General features: G+C 44.9%; 1 protein-coding gene across 4 annotated transcripts in view; it reads right to left on the bottom strand.

Moving 5' to 3' along the window:
• The window catches only part of SNAP23 (synaptosome associated protein 23), a 41,785-nt gene extending 25,869 nt beyond the window's left edge, over window positions 1-15,916 (bottom strand). Inside the window, exon 1 of one of the 4 annotated variants that reach the window (XM_008016896.3) lies at window positions 15,784-15,916. The gene's annotated coding sequence lies outside the window, so the exon portion shown is untranslated. Of the gene's footprint in view, window positions 1-12,933; window positions 12,955-12,984; window positions 13,103-15,783 lie in introns of those variants that run through there. The other 3 variants (XM_008016895.3, XM_073012083.1, XM_038009881.2) reach the window with 3 other exon arrangements.
• Between the last annotated feature and the right edge of the window lie 1,030 nt (window positions 15,917-16,946).

Here is a 16,946-nt window from a genome sequence, read left to right as displayed (position 1 = left end):
AGAATGGTGGGAACCCGGGAGGCGGAGCTTGCAGTGAGCTGAGATCCGGCCACTGCACCCCAGCCTGGGCGACAGAGCAAGACTCCGTCTCAAAAAAAAAAAAAAAAAGGAAAGTAAGAGAGTCAAAGTAGAATTGTAAGGGGAAGGACAAAGAGAGACAAGGAATAATACTCCTTAAGTTCTTATTGGCCTTTGTAAGTTTGCTCAGATGGGTCAGAGAGAATGTAACCTAGAATTAGCTACATAGCCCCCTCCCAGCTATTTAGGGGGCTAAATGGGAGGATTGCTCGAGCCCGGGAAGGCAAGGCTGTAGTGAACCTGATTGCACCACTGCTCTCCAACATGGGTGACAGAGTGAGGCCTTGCCTCAAAAAAAAAAAAAAAAAGAAAAGAAAAGAAAATACAGTATTCACGCATGCAAAATAGCTACATAGTTACACAGCCTTACTCATATTTATTATTCTCTGCAGACATTTTCCTTATGGACTCAGGAAAAGGTTACCCAGAGTATTAGCGAAAAGAGAACTGGTGGGGTGGGGTGAAAAATAAAACATCAGCTGACACAAAGATGCCATTAAATGTACTTTTCTCAGGTTTAATCTAATCTATTAAATACTTGTGTCATTTTTCCAGTGCTGCTGGGAACTTACACTATGCTAACTGTGTGCCCTTGAGAGGAAAATGCAAGATTTGTCTCAGTGCTTTCACACCCTATTTCTCAGGCTATGGCTCACTTGGGCTTACTCAAAGACTCCTAATTTGACCTTTTTCTTTTCTAATTTAAAACTAGGCAGGGAAAGAAGTTCACAGAGTACCTCTTAGGCATCAGATACCCTACTAAGTATTTATCTACATCATTATCTCCATTATACTATTTTACAGATGAAGAAACTAAGGCTCAGTTTAAGTAACTTACCTAAGACGACTGAGTTAGTAAAGAGCAGATTAATTATTCAAGTCGGGATCTACTTGCAGATTAAGTATAGTTCATGGTCTGATAAAGAGTCTTTCTGGAGCTGGGAGTTGTGGCACATGTCTGTAATCCCAGTACTTTGGGAGGCCAAGGCAGGAGGACTGCTTGAGGCCAGGAGTTCAAGACCAGCCTGGGCAACACAGTGAGACCCGGTCTCTACAAATAATCAAAAAATTAGCTGGGCATGGGGGCGCATGCCTGTAGTCCCAGCTACTCAGGAGGCTGAGGCACAAGAATCACTTGAACCTGGGAGGCAGAGGGTGCAGTGAGCCGAGGTGGCACTGGGTGACAGAGCAAGACCCTGTTTCCAAAAAAAGAGTCTTTCTGTTGACTGTATCCACCGCCCCCTTAACAAACAACAGATGATATGAGAACTGCTGAATATTAGAAAATAGGCCAAGCAACCCTGTATGATAATTCATTTCAAAATTTCAGATGCTTTCTATAAGACCCCGAGATTTCATCTCGTCTATAGACTCAAATAAGACAATTAAATTGAAGGAGAAATAGAAAGACCAGAGTAATCATGGTTTTCAACTGTCTTCTAGTATTTCAGAAGCTAAAAATAATCTACATTAATTTAGAAAATGGAAAGAAGTCTATTGGTCAGGCGCAGTGGCTCACGCCTGTAACTCTGACACTTTTGAGGGCTGAGGTAGGAAAACAGCTTGAGGCTAGTTTGAGACCAGCCTAGGCAACACAACAAGACTCTGTCTCCACAAAAAGTAACAACAAAAATAGCCAGGTGTGGTGATCAGTGCCTGTAGTCCCAGCTACTTGGGAGGCTGAGTTAGGAGGTTCACTTGAGCCTGGGAGTTCAGAGCTGCAGTGAGCCATGATCCCCACTACACTCCAGCCTGCCTGACAGAGCAAGACCCCAAAGAAAAAAAAAGAAATGGGCTGGGCACAGTGGCTCATGCCTGTAATCCCAGCACTTTGGGAAGCCGAGGTGGGTGGATCACAAGGTCAGGAGTTCGAGACCAGCCTTGCCAATATGGTGAAACCCCATCTCTACTAAAAATAGAAAAATTAGCTGGGTGTGATGGTGGGCGCCTGTAGTCCCAGCTACTCGGGAAGCTGAGGCAGAACTGTTTGAACCCAAGAGAGAGGCAGAGGTTGCAGTGAGCCAAGATCGTGCCACTGCACTCCAGCCTGGGCGACAAGAGCGAAACTGTCTTTTTTTTTTTTTAAAAAAAAAAAAAAAAAAAAAAGAAAGAAAGAAAAGAAAAGAAAAAAAAAGAAAAGAAAAGAAAAGAGAAAGATGGAGGGAGGGAAGAAGACAACAAGAAAGCAAGCAAGAGGCTGGGTGTGGTGGCTCACGTGTGTAGTCCCAGCACTCTGGGAGGCCGAGGTGGGCGGATCGCCTGAGGTCAGGAGTTCGAGACCAGCCTGGCCAACATGGTGAAACCCCGTAAGTACTAAAAATACAAAAACTAGCCAGGTGTGGTGATGCATGCCTGTAATCCCAGCTACTCAGGAGGCTGAGACAGGAGAGTTGCTTGAACCCGAGAGGCGAAGGTTGCAGTGAGCCGAGATCACTGTACTTCAGCCTGGGCAACAGCAAGACTGTCTCGGGGGGGAAAAAAAAAGGCAAGCAGAAAGGAAGTAAAAGAAAAAAGAAGAAAAGAAGAAAGGAAAAGTAAATAAGCTTCTTGGAAAGAAATACACAAAAAAAAAGGCCCTGGAATTCAAATAAGCCTTGGAAGATCCATGTGGCTTCATGTATAAAACTGGAGAGCTACTGGAGAAGTAATGAAGAAAGAGCACTTTAAATCACCATCAGGCCAGGTGCAGGTGGCTCATGCTTGTAATCCCAGCACTGTGGGAGGCAGAGGTGGGTGGATCATTTGAGGCCAGTAGTTCAAGACCAGACTGACCAATATGGTGAAACCCCATCTCTACTAAAAAGAAAATATAAAAATTAGCCCAGTGCGGTAGTGCATGTCTCTGGCTTGAGCCTGGGAGGCGGAGGCTGGGCAACAGAGCAAGACTGTCTAAAAAAAAAAAAAAAAAAAAAAAAAATCACCATCAATTTCACAGGGTCCTGCAAAGAATGATTTTATAAGATAATTATTTTTATACAGGTAAACAGGGATTTTGCAGCTAAAATATTCTACCAAATTAGTTTCCTGACTTATTTCTTCTCTGAAAATTAATCACAATAAAGCTCCTCAATGAGTTACACTCAAAGGGTTTATTATTGTACTTTTAAGTTCAGCATTCTCTTTGGCTTATTTTGATAGAAGTCTACTTCCATGGTAACCAATGCATCTGCAACGAGAGGAAACTTCTGTTTACAGCAGGATAGCATAGTGGGTGAGTAGGAACTCCAGAATTCAAATTCCAGCCTCAGAATGTATTTGTTGTGTGACCCCTAGGAAATTACCTAACCCCACTAAATTCAGTTTCTGTATTTGTAAAACAGGAATAATATTCTATTTCATAGTTTTGGTTTTTTTGTGAAGATTAAAAAGAGATGATCTATGCAAAGTACTTAGTACAATGCCTTGCACATGGCCGGTGTTCAATGTTAGCCATTATTTTAATACTTTTACTGAAGTGGAAATAGACAGTACGCAAAACAAAAGGAAAGTAGCAATATTGAATATGAGTCACATTTATGTAAATGTAACTGAAAATAATAGCTACTAAATATTAACAGTTCCATCTGCAAGGCTAAATTTGAATATTAAAGTTGATAATACTATATAGGCTATATATAACTTTTTTTTTTTTGAGACAGAGTCTCAATTTGTATTTTTTTTTTTTTTTTTTGAGATGGAGTCTCACTCTGTTGCCCAGGCTGGAGTGCAGTGGTGTGATCTTGGCTCACTGCAACCTCTGCCCCCGGGTTCAAGTGATTCTCCTGCCTCAGCCTCCCAAGTAGCTGGGATTACAGGTGCCCACTACCACACCTGGCCTTTTTTTAAATCACTACTATTATTGTAGAGGCAGGGTCTCACTATGTTGCCCAGGCTGGTCTCAAACTCCTGGGCTCAAGTGATGCTCCTGGCTCAGCCTCCCTAAGTGCTGGGATTACATTAACGAGCCACTTTGCCTGGCACGGGTCTCATTTATGTTAAGAATAGCTTCCTCCTTTTACTACTTCTCTCAGCTTTCCTTTCTATCTCCTTCTACAGAAACAACTTTAACCATTTTTATATATAGGCCCCAAAACTATCCAAATATACATACATATATTGTTTTTTTCTTTTTAAAAATTCTTTTCTTTTTACCATACAAAGTCTATAACTCAAATGCAAATATACTAAGAACACCACAGAATCATAACTACTAAACAGCCTGGTTTCAGGCTGGGCACAGTGGCTCACATTTGTAATCCCAGCACTTTGGGAGGCCGAGGCGGGCGGATCACCTGAGGTCAGGAGTTTGAGACCAGACTGGCCAACGTGGAGAAACTCTGTCTCCACTAAAAAATACCAAAGGCCGGGTGCAGTGGCTCACGCCTGTAATCCTAGCACTTTGGGAGGCTAAGGAGGGCGGATCACTTGAGGTCATGGGTTTGAGACCAGCCTGGCCAACATGGTGAAACCCCGTCTCTACTAAAAATACAAAAATTAGCCAGGTATGGTGGCAGGCACGTGTAATCCCAGCTACTTGGGAGGCTGAGGCAGGAAAATCACTTGAACTCAGTAGGCAGAGGTTGCAGTGAGTCGAGATTGTGCCACTGTACTCCAGCCTGGGCAACAGAGACTCCTTCTCAAAAAAAAAAAAAAAAAAAAAAAAAAACCCAAAAAATTAGCCAGGTGTGGTGGTGGGCACCTGTAATCCCAGCTACTCAGGAGGCTAAGGCAGGAGAATCGCTTGAACTGGAGAGGCAGAGGTTGCAGTAAGCCGAGATCACACCACTGCACTCCAGCCTCAGCGACAGAGTAAGACTCCATCTTAAAAAATAACGACAACAAAAAACAAAACAAAAAATCAGCTTGGTTTCAAAGTACACTGAAGCACATGATTCAAGACAGAAATCATATTAACAAGTGGGAAAGTCCCACTAAAAATCAGGAACCAAAAAGAAAACCAAAATTACATTTTCAGGCCTATAGTCCCAGCTACTCAGGAGGCTGAGGCAGGAGGATCACCTGAGCCCAGGAGTTTAAATGTAACCTGGGCAACATAGCAAAACCCTGACTCTGATTACAAAAAAAAAAAAAAAGACGACACTTCAGTTTTAGAGAAGCCCCTCTGGTAACTTAATTGCTTGATATCCAATGCCTGGTCTTCAAGTCCCTGTCAAATTTGGAACTTCCACAATTCTCCTCTAAGTGACCCAGGAGTAATACTGAGGAGGTAGATGTAGTTTTGATTGTAATCAGTTATATTAACCCTATCTATGAGAATGGTTGTGTGAACAGAAAGGGGATGTTCTATGTGAAAGATAAGAACGGGACTCAAGAGCCAACCCAGGAGGAGACAATATGGCAGGCATAAGTGTGGTCTCTGCCAGGGAGATACCAAGTATGGGGTGAGATTAATTGGCAAGGATTCACCCTGCCTGAATGAAATATTCAGCGAAACCATCCACATAGTTTAGCTCTGATTAAGTTCACTTAGATGCTTTATGTATGTACGTACATGTGTACGTATGCAGAGATAGGGTGTCTTACTATGTTGCCCAGGCTGCTCTTGAACTCCTGGCCTCAAGCAATCCTTCTGTCTTGGACTCCCCAAATGCCAGAAGGCGTGAGACACCACACCCAGACACTTAGATGCTTTCTGGTTAGTTATTCAAATATTCTGATATTAAGAGTCAGAAGCTACAGATAGAGAACATAAGCACTCATGTCCTGGCCAGGCTCGGTGGCTCAAGCCTGTAATCCCAGCACTTTGGGAGGCCGAGACGGGTGGATCACGAGGTCAGGAGATCGAGACCACCCTGGCGAACACGGTGAAACCCCGTCTCTACTAAAAAATACAAAAAAACTAGCCGGGCGAGGTGGCGGGCGCCTGTAGTCCCAGCTACTTGGGAGGCTGAGGCAGAAGAATGGCATAAACCCGGGAGGCGGAGCTTGCAGTGAGCTGAGATCTGGCCACTGCACTCCAGCCTGGGCGACAGAGCCAGACTCTGTCTCAAAAAAAAAAAAAAAAAAAAAAAGCACTCATGTCCCTGGAAAAGGATAACCCCAGCAGACCATTAAAAGAGTAGCATTCTTGGCTGGGCGCGGTGGCTCAAGCCTGTAATCCCAGTACTTTGGGAGGCCGAGACAGGCGGATCACGAGGTCAGGAGATCGAGACCATCCTGGCTAACATGGTGAAATCCCGTCTCTACTAAAAAATACAAAAAACTAGCCGGGCGAGGTGGCGGGCACCTGTAGTCCCAGCTACTCGGGAGGCTGAGGCAGGAGAATGGCGCAAACCCGGGAGGCGGAGCTTGCAGCGAGCTGAGATCTGGCCACTGCACTCCAGCCTGGGCAACAGCGCGAGACTCCGTCTCAAAAAAAAAAAAAAAAAAAGAGTAGCATTCTTGCTTATACAAAAGACAACATAGTATAGTGGTTATGTGCCCAATATCTGAAGGCATAATAGTTTCAAATCCTGACTACTGTTTACTTAACTTTTCTGTGCTTCAGTTTCCTCATTAAATAGAAGAATAATGCTTACTTGAAGTGTTGTTACATGGATTGAGCTAATTCATGCACAGTATTTAAAGCAGTGCCTGGCACATAGTGCTCAATAAAACTATTATAACTTCTCATAATAATTATTAAATATCTCTCATGATTTTGGCCAGGCGTGGTAGCTCATGCTTATAATCTCAGCACATTAGGAGGCCAAGGCAAAAAGATTGCTTAAAGCCAGGAGTTCGAGACCAGCCCGGGTAATTAAGCAAGTCCCCCACCTCTACACACACACAAAAAAAATTCAGCCGGGCCTGGTGGTGTGCACCTGTAGTCCCAGCTACTCAGGAGGCTGAAGCAGGGGGATCACTTGAGCTCAGCAGTTTGAGACTGCAGTGAGCTATGATCATGCCACTGGACTCCTTGGTGACACAGCAAGACCGTCTTAAAAAACAAACAAAAAACACTAACACCCTGATTCTCACTTGTGTGGGTCAAAATCCAAGTATGATCAAGTCCAAAAAATTATGGTTTTAAATTAAATTATCAAAAAAAGTCACAATGTAAGGATTCAGTGGTCAGGCAGGAATATAATGTGTGTGTGTGTGTGTGTGTGTGTGTGTGTGTGTGTGTGTGTATGGAGGGCAGGGGATGGCTTTCAAGGCAGACAGAACACATATTGTGAAGAGCTTTGTATACTATACCAAGAAGTTTGAAATTCATTTTGCTATGCTGCCTAGGTTGGTCTTGAACTCCTGACCTCAACTGACGCTCCCACTTCAGCCTCCCAAGTATCTGGGACTACAGACAAACCACCACAACTGGATTGAGTTTTATAAGTATAGAAAGGCCATCTAAAGTAATTTCAATTTCCAAAACACTGTCAAAATAAATTTAAACAAACTGTACATCTAAGTTACAGAACTTACAGAAAACAAGAAAAGAGAATTCTGGAAAAACATAGGAATCAGTGATTTAAATATCTTAATAGCAATACAACCTAAATTGAAACCCAAACCAAAATGTCAGTGAATCTAAATGAATACAAATGGGCTTCTTCTACTCCTAATATTTAAAAAGACACAGTACATGCTGTTTCCTGGCTCCATAATCCACTTCCTCCAATTGTTGGAGGCACTGGATCCGTCTGTTTCAAGTTTCTACCTACCACAGCAAAGAAAAGAGCAGTCCTGGCCGGGTGAGGTGGCTCATGCCTGTAATCCCTGCATTTTGGGAGGCCGAGGTGGGCGGATCATCTGAGGTCAGGAGATTGAGACCAGCCAGGCTAAAATGGTGAAACCTCGTTTCTCCTAAAAACACAAAAAATTAGCCAGGCATGGTGGCGCATGCCTGTAGTCCCAGCTACTCAGGAGGCTGAGGCAGGAGAATCACTTGAACCCAGGAGGTGGAGGTTGCGGTGAGCCGAGATCACACCATTGCACTCCGGCTTGGGCAACAAGAGCAAAACTACGCCTCCAAAAAAAAAAAAAGGGCCGGGCGCGGTGGCTCAAGCCTGTAATCCCAGCACTTTTGGAGGCCGAGACGGGCGGATCACGAGGTCAGGAGATCGAGACCATCCTGGCTAACACGGTGAAACCCTGTCTCTACTAAAAAGTACAAAAAACTAGCGGGCGAGGTGGCGGGCGCCTGTAGTTCCAGCTACTCGGGAGGCTGAGGCAGGAGAATGGCGTAAACCCAGGAGGCGGAGCTTGCAGTGAGCTGAGATCTGGCCACTGCACCCCAGCCTGGGCAACAGAGCCAGACTCCGTCTCAAAAAAAAAAAAAAAAAAAAGGGAAAAAAAAAGAGCAGTCCTTGTCATCTGCCCCTCCGTCAACCTACAGATCTGGAAACAAACTATAGTAATGGAATAAAAAGTTCAGCACCCTTGGAGATAAGCAACATTATATATTATCATGCTAATACATACTTAATGTGGAGTACAAACATAGCTCAAAAACAGATGTCCAGAGTGTTGCAGATAAAGGAACCAAATTGTGGGGGCGGGGGGAGCCTGAATTCAGAAAAAAAAAAAAAAAGGCAGCTGATTTCACAAAAACATCAAAGAGCAAACATCCTCTTTTTCCTTTTTGCTATTCTGATCTACAGCAGCCTTGACCTCCCAGTCTGAAGTGATTCTCCACCTCAGCCTTCTGAGTAGCTGAGACCACAGGCACCGGGCACCAGGCCCAGCTTTTTTTTTTTTTTTTTTTTAATTTTGTAGAGACAGTCTTGGCATGTTGTCCAGGCTGGTCTCAAACTCCCGGGCTCAAGCAATCCTCCTGCCTCAGCCTCCCAAAGTGCAGGATTACAGGCATGAGCCACCGCCCGGCTGTAATCTACTTTCATCTGGTGGAACCAGTTAACTTTGCTATAATTGTGTTATGATAATGAACACCATCATAGAGATCACAAGATTTTCAAGTCCATAAGCTTTAGTTCAATCTTCATTTTAAAAATGAGGTGATTAGGCCCAAAGCAGTATTCTCCAAAGTGCAGAGCAAGAATATGATTTTAACTGTTATATACAAAAGAGTTACATATTTAATAGTTATGTATTTATTATAATGGATACTAAAAAAGGTATAAAATACATAAAAACCATGATTTCACAGATTATCACTTTGGAAGTGGGCAATGTTTTTTTTTAAAAAAACTCATTAAACATGAAGTAAAATAATAGTACTCTAAACAGCAAAAACTATGATGGTGGTATGACTCATAGGTGAAGACTCCACAGCTGTCCCATGAGTACAGGCCTGTTTTTGTTTACTTTCTTTGTGATTCTAGGTTGTGTTCTGAATGATGTGACCTTAGGCTGGGCGTGGTGGCTCACGCCTGTAATCCCAGCACTTTAGGAGGCAGAAGTGAGCGGGATCACCTGAGGTCGGGAGTTCGAGACCAGCCTGACCAACCTACTCTCTACTAAAAATACAAAATTAGCCAGGTGTGGTGGCATATGCCTGTAATCCCAGCTACTCAGGAGGCTGAGGCAGAAGAATCACTTGAAGCCGGGAGGCAGAGATTGAGGTGACCCGAGATCGTGCCATTGCACTCCAGCCTGGGCAACAAGAGCAAAACTCCGTCTCAAAACAAAAAAAAAGAAAAGATGTGACCTTTAGTTAAGTGAGCTTGTGTATTGTATCTAAGTTCATATAAGAAACAAACACCAAGATATATATAGGAATTCCACTGTTTATATGAAATGGTATATTATTAGGAAAATAATGGCACAGTAAGTCATCCTTATGCTGGAACTATGATAACACCAACTTTCTAGTGCATAAACACATACTACAAGCACCTAAAGAAAAACCTACCAAGACAAATATTCAAACTGCAGGCTAAGTTACATGATCACTTAAATTACTTTCACATGACCTGTCAAAGGAGTATGGCAATGTAAGGTGTTTCTCTTATTTGCTAATATTTCTTTATTTTCCTGAGATCACTCAGTGATCTCAGTGAGTTGAGACCACTGAATAATTTATGAAGCAATTTAAGCCAGCTGCATAAATTTGCATAAGTAACAAGGAGTTGAATGTTAACCACAAAAACAATGGGGAAAAATGTCTCCAGGGCATGTCAGAGATCTTCACAGTAGCCCCTCCCATCACAGGACCTGAGGCCTAGGAAGAAAAAATGGTTTCGTGGGCAGCCTCAGGCCTTGGGGCCCTGAGTCCCAGCTGCTCCAGCTCAAGGCTAAAAGGGACCAAGGTACAGCTTGGGCTGTTGCTTCAGAGGCTGCAAGCCCCAAAGCCTTGGTAGCTTGCACGTGATGCTGGGGCTGCAGGTGCACAGAAGTCAGGAATTGAGGTTTGGGAACCTCTGTCTAGATTTCAGAACATGTATGGAAATCCCTGGATGTCCAGGCCAAAGTCTGCTGCAGGGGAAGAGACCTCAAGGAGAACCTCTGCTAGGGTGTTGCAGAAAGGAAACATGGGGTTGGAGCCCCCCAAGAGTCCCCAATGGGGCACTGCCTGGTGGAGCTGTGAGAAGATGGCCACCATCCTCCAGACTCCAGAATGGCAGGTCTACAAACAGCTTGCACCATACACCTGGAAAAGCCGCAGGCACTGAATGCCAGCCCAGGAGAGCAGCCTCTGGGCCTGAACCCTGCAAAGCCACAGGGTCGGAACTGCTCAAGCCCTTGGGAGCCCACCCTTTGCATCAGCATGCCCTGGATGTGAGACATGGAGTCAAAGGAGATTAAAATAAGCTTTAAGATGGAATGACTGTCCCACTGGATTTTGGACTTGTATAGGGCCGGTAGCCCCTTTGTTTTGTCCAATTTCTCCCATTTGGAATGGGAGCATTTACCAATGCCTATTCCCCCATAGTATCTTAGAAGTAACTAACTTGCTTTTGATTTTACAGGCTCCTAGGCAAAAGGGACTTGCCTTGTCTCAGATGAGACTTTGGACTTGGACTTTTGGGTTAATACTGGAATGAGTTAAGACTTTGGAGGCCTGTTGGGAAGGCATGATGGTGTTTTGAACTGTGAGGACATGAGATTAGAAAGGGGCCAGGGGAGCCGGGAGTGGTGGCTCACGTCTGTAATCCCAGAACCTTGGGAGGACAAGGCGGGTGGATCATAAGGTCAGGCGTTCAAGACCACCCTGGCCAATATAGTGAAATCCCGTCTCTACTAAAAAATACAAAAATTAGCCAGGTGCGGTGGCTCACGCCTGTAATCCCAGCACTTTGGGAGGTGGAAGCCAGTGGATAACCTGAGGTCGGGAGTTCAAGACCAGCCTGGCCAACATGGCCAAACCCCATCTCTACTAAAAATACAAAAATTAGCCAGGTGTGGTGGCAGGCACCTGTAATCCCAGCTACTTGGGAGGCTGATGCAGGAGAACTGCTTGACCCTGGGAGATGGAGGTTGCACTGAGCGGAGATCATGCCACTGCACTCCAATCTGAGCAACAGAGCAAGACCCCATCTCAAAAAAAAAAAAAAAAAAAAAGGCAGGTTTGGTGGAACGCATCTGTAGTCTCTATTCAGGAGGGTGAGGCAGGAGGATGGCTGAAGTGTTGGAGGTTGTAGTGAGCCAACATAGCGCCACTGCGCTCCAGCCTGGGTGACTCTGTCTCAAAAAAAAAAAAAAAAAGAAAGAAAGAAAGAAAGGGGCCAGGGGCAGAATGATACGGTTTGGCTACCCATAACCTCATCTCGAATCTGGTGGGAGGTGATTAAATTATGGAGGTGGTTTCCCCCATGCTGTTCTCATGATACTGGTTTTATAAGGGGCTCTTTCCCCTTCACTCTGTCTCTCCTGCCATCTTGTGAAGAAGGTACTTGGCTTCTCCTTTGCCTTCCACCACGATTATAAGTTTCTTGAGGCCTCCCCAGCCATGCAGAACTGACAGTCAATCAAACTTCTTTCCTTTATAAATTACCCAGTCTCGGGTATTTCTTTTTCTTTTTCTTTTTTGGAGATGGAGTCTGACTCTGCCTCCCAGGCTGGCGCACAGTGGCATGATCTCAGTTCACTGCAAACTCTGCTTCCCAGGTTCAGGGAATTCTCCTGCCTCAGCCTCCGGAGTAGCTGGGATTACAAGCATATGCCACCACGCCTGGCTAATTTTTGTATTTTTAGTAGAGATGGGAGTTCATCATGTCGGCCAGGCTGGTCTCGAACTCCTGATCTCAAGTGATCTTCCCACCTGGGCCTCCCAAAGTGCTGGGATTACAGGCATGAGCCACCAAGCCCGGACTCGGGTACTTCTTTATAGCAGTGTGAGAACGGACTAATACAGACTCCATTCCAGGAGATGACAAATAGCAAAAGGCAAAGTGATACTCCCTTCTTGACTTTTTTTCTCCCCCACTTTTATGTCTTTACGTTTTCTCCTACCATCAACTGCCTTTCCTAACATTGTGGTGACTAATGATTAAAGAAGAAAAAAAGGACGAGATGAAACTACACTTTACAGTACTTTTTCCCCCAACCACTCCAATCCCGAATTGTAGAATTCATTCTTTTCCTGATCCTCTAATTTGTGCCGCGAGGTAAGGCTGAACCTTTTTACAGAGAAAGTGCTATCCAATACCAGGAACCTCAGACTCCTTCCTCAAGCCATTATCTCAGAGCTATCTGGTCACCGTGGTCACCAGACATGCAGTCTATTAATGTCAACCACAGCAACACAGTGGGGGTGAGGGACCGGAGGTGATCTCTGTTTAATTTCGAGGAAGGGTCCAGAGAATCACCATCCAGCCACCTTCCTCCACTGGCCCCTCGATGTTCTCACGGCACCTCCCGTCCTCGCTCCGGGCCCATTTGCCCAGTAAGGGCCAGAGCGCCCCCTCCCCCGCTTAAGCCCGACCCCACCAACTTTTCAACCAATACGATATACTCTTTCTTCTCAGGACATACTCTCCGACTTCATCCCGGTCAGCTCCCTCCGTCCCACTCCTGGAGACTCACCAAGCGGGTAAGGCCACTCCTCTCCAGCCGCAGCTCGGACACCCCAACACCGGACCTGGCGCGGCGCCCTAGTCGCGCCTGCGCGCGCCGACCCTGCGCGCCTGCGCACATCCCGTGCGCCGAGGACACGGACACACCCCTGCAGCTGGAGCCAATCACGGTGCTGGGGGTTTAAATGTCCCTGCCACGCAGGCGGAGAGTCTGGGAATTCACCAGTTAACCGGATAGATTCCGGTCATGCCCGAAGCTGGGAGGTGTTCATGCAATAAACATTTACTGAGGGCACACCGTGTGCCAGGCACTGTGCTGGATGAACGATGAAGAAAAGAAAGCGAATAGAATGCTGTCCCTGCCCTTCAGCGTCTTTCAATATGTCTAGACTAAGATATAGATCTATAAACAAATTTATGGTGGATAGAATACAGTGCATAGCACATAGAAAATATGAGGCGCCTTTGGCTGATAATGAACAAAGCGTTTTATTCTTAGGGGTGTCTGGAAGGGTTCCTGGAGGAAGTGACTTGAGTCCTGAAGGATAAGTAGGAGTTCCCCCGGAAATCCGGCAGAGAAAGAGCTAGAGTTTTCCAGGCTCTGGGAAACAGTTTATGTTGAGAACAGCATAACGCCTTCTGGAAATTTCTAGTAGTTCATCCTTGCAACAGGCTTAGTGCTAATCGTACATCCCAGAGTGTAGAGGGAAGAAAGCTTTAGAAGGCCAACAATCGCTAGATTTTGGAAGGCCTTGGAATTTTAGACCACTTCGTACTATGGGCACTGAAAACTATTGAAGAGTTTTAAGCAGATGGATGATTATTGTAAACTATTTGCTGCAAGAACCCTTCCACGCACCTCTAAGAATAAAACAAACTGCTGGAAATCAAGAAAATAAAGTGCTTCACCAGGCACAGTGGCTCACACCTGTAATCAATCCCAGCACTTTGGGAGGCTGAAGCGGGCAGATCACGAGGTCAGGAGTTCGAGACCAGCCTAGCAAAAATAGAGAAACCCCGTCTCTACTAAAAATACAAAAAATTAGCCGGGTGTGGTGGCAGACGCCTGTAATTCCAGCTAGTCGGGAGGCTGAGGCAGGAGAATCGCCTGAACCCAGGAGGCGGAGGTTGCAGTGGGCCAAGATCACGCATTGCACTCCAGCCTGGGCAACAAGAGCAAAACTCCGTCCCCCCCTACCCCCCCCAAAAAAAAATAGAAAAAATAGCTGGGTGTGGTGGCAGGCGCCTGTAATCCCAGCTACATTACTATCATAATGTCTATCACTGTCTGGCGACAGTGCCAGACTCCCTCTCAAAACAAACAAAAAAAACAAACAGAAAAACAGTGCTTCAAGGAGGAAATTGTCTGTTCCTAAGGGATCAAGAAAGATGAAGCCTGAGAAATGTTTTTTTTTAATTTCATAACACAGAGGTCACTGATTATGTCAGTGAAAGCTGTTTGGTGGAATGCTGGTGTTGAAAAAAACAACTTATTAGTTTGGAGATGGGGGAGATGTAGAGACGGGGACAAGTTGTAGAATGCTTTTGGAAAGTTTGGCCTTGACAGGGAGGAAGGAGGGAGAATGATGAAGGATCAAGATTTTTTTGTTACTGGTTTTTTTGTTGTTGTTGTTAGAATTAAGACAGGAGAAACTTGAGTATGGTAGGGAAGATTCAACTGAGAAAAAAAAATGGTTGAATAAAGGAAGAGAAGGGACAGTCAGTAGGCAAAGATCGTGAAAGGGTAAGAATAGAGGCAGTTTAGAGGCAATTCAAAACACTGGTTAGAGGAATGGTTTTGGAAGAGAGGAGGGAGAGGAGAAAGAGAGATAGAGGAGATATCTCCCCAGTTATGACAGGAAGTATGTTTCTGTATGTTTAGTAACAGGAAGTTAAAAGTTCTCATTTGCTAACTTGTTTTCTCTGTGAAGTTGGAGATGGGGTCATCTTCTGATAGAAAAGGAAGTGGTATTGGGAGTTTAAAGGAAAGTTGAGAAGATTGGGAATATTGTAGAAAGTAATACAACAAGTTGACAGAAAAACGTTGTAGGACTGATAAGCAATATTGAGGTCCTTTTTAATATGGGCAAAAATGAATTCACCATTTTCTGCCCTCCTGTGTAATTTTCTCAAGCAGCAGTCACTTTCTGAGGGCAGAGGTGGAGAAAATGTACAGTTGAGTTAATTAGTTCATTTAGGGTTGTGATGGTCATTGATATAATTCTGTGGTTCTCAACCAGGGATGATTTTGTCCTCCAGGGGATATTTGGCAATGTCTGGAGATGCTTTATTGTGATGACAGGGAAACAGGGGTGGGTACTGCTAGCATCGTGTCCAGCAGTGGTGTTAAACACACACACATACACACATATATATATATTATATATATATATAAAACAGAAAGAGAGTGAGAGAGAGAGAGACGTCTTACTCTGTTGCCCAGGGTGGAGTGCAATGGCGTGATGTCAGCTCACTGCAGCCTCTACCTCTGCAGCTCAAATCCTCCCACCTCAGCCTGCGGAGTAGCTGGGACTACAGGTGTGCACCACCACTGCCCGCTAATTTTTGCATTTTTTGTAGAGACAGGGTTTCACCATGTCACCTAGCCTGGTCTCAAACTCCTGGCCTCAAGCAATCTGCCTCCCTTGACCTCCCAAAGTTCTAGGATTACATGTGTGAGCCACCACTCCCAATCTGCTGCTAAACATCTTACAATGCACAGGATTCCCCTGACAAAAAAGTTTATGTTCCAAAATGTCAGTAACCCCAAAGTTGAGAAACCCTAATCTAGCGTTACCTTGGCACTCACCAATATCTGACTGTAGTCTTCTACAGGCTTTTCCTGGAATGATGGCCCAGAGTTTATAGGGTAAAATAGTTCTTCCATTGCATGCCTTTGAAGGTGAATAGAATGAGCAGTGTGCCACAGCTCTTGAGTGTTTCAAGGACTTGTGATGTCACAAACACGGAACTGGAAATTTCCTAAAGCTCTAGAACAAATCTGGATTTACATAGAAGAGATGAATATAGCCGCTTCCTTTTTTTTTTTTTTTTTTTTTTTTTTTTTTTTTGAGAGGGAGTCTCGCTCTGTCGCTAGGTTGGAGTGCAGTGGCGCGATCTCGGCTCACTGCAACCTCCCACTCCCGGATTCAAGCGATTCTCCTTCCTCAGCCTCCCGAGTAACTGGGACTACAGGTACGCACCACTACGCCCTGCTAATTTTTGTATTTTTAGTAGAGAAGGGGTTTCACCATGTTGACCAGGATGATCTTGATCTCCGGACCTCACGATCCGCCCGCCTCAGCCTCCCAAAGTGCTGGGATTACAGGCGTGAGCCACCGCGCCCTGTCGCTGCTTACTTTCATTTGAGGCATTGAAGGTCTTGTTAAACACAGATGTTATAATCTCAATAATATAGGAGGAACACTTCACATAATTATCACCCTTAATGTCATTTCATTTATCTGACTAGTCTTAGTCACTAAAATTAGGTTTCTGAGGGAATGGGTATGGGCTAAATTTAATAATAAATATAGCCGGCCAGCGTGGTGGCTCGCACCTGTAATTCCAGCACTTAGGGAAGCCGAGGTGGGTGGATCATTTGAGATCAGGAGTTTGAGACCTGCCTGGCCAATATAGCGAAACCCCATCTCTACTAAAAATACAAAAATCTGTTGGGCGTGGTGGTGCACGTCTGTAATTCCAGCTACTTGGGAGGCTAAGGCTGAAGTATCGTTTGAACCCGGAAGACGGAGGTTGCAGTGAACCAAGATAATGGCTCTGCACTACAGCCTGAACGAGAGCAAGACTCCGTCTCAAAATACATACATACATACATACATACATACATACATACATAATAAATGTAGGCTGGACGCAGTAGCTGACACCTTCAATCCCAGTACTTTGGAAGGCCGAGGCAGGCCGATCACTTGAGCCCAGGAGTTTGAGACCAGCCTGGGCAACATGGTG

This window comes from Chlorocebus sabaeus, chromosome 26 (assembly GCF_047675955.1).
Source record: "Chlorocebus sabaeus isolate Y175 chromosome 26, mChlSab1.0.hap1, whole genome shotgun sequence".
Taxonomy (NCBI): domain Eukaryota; kingdom Metazoa; phylum Chordata; class Mammalia; order Primates; family Cercopithecidae; genus Chlorocebus; species Chlorocebus sabaeus.
Note: the sequence above shows the minus strand (reverse complement) of the source record. Positions and strands in the feature narration are given on the sequence as shown.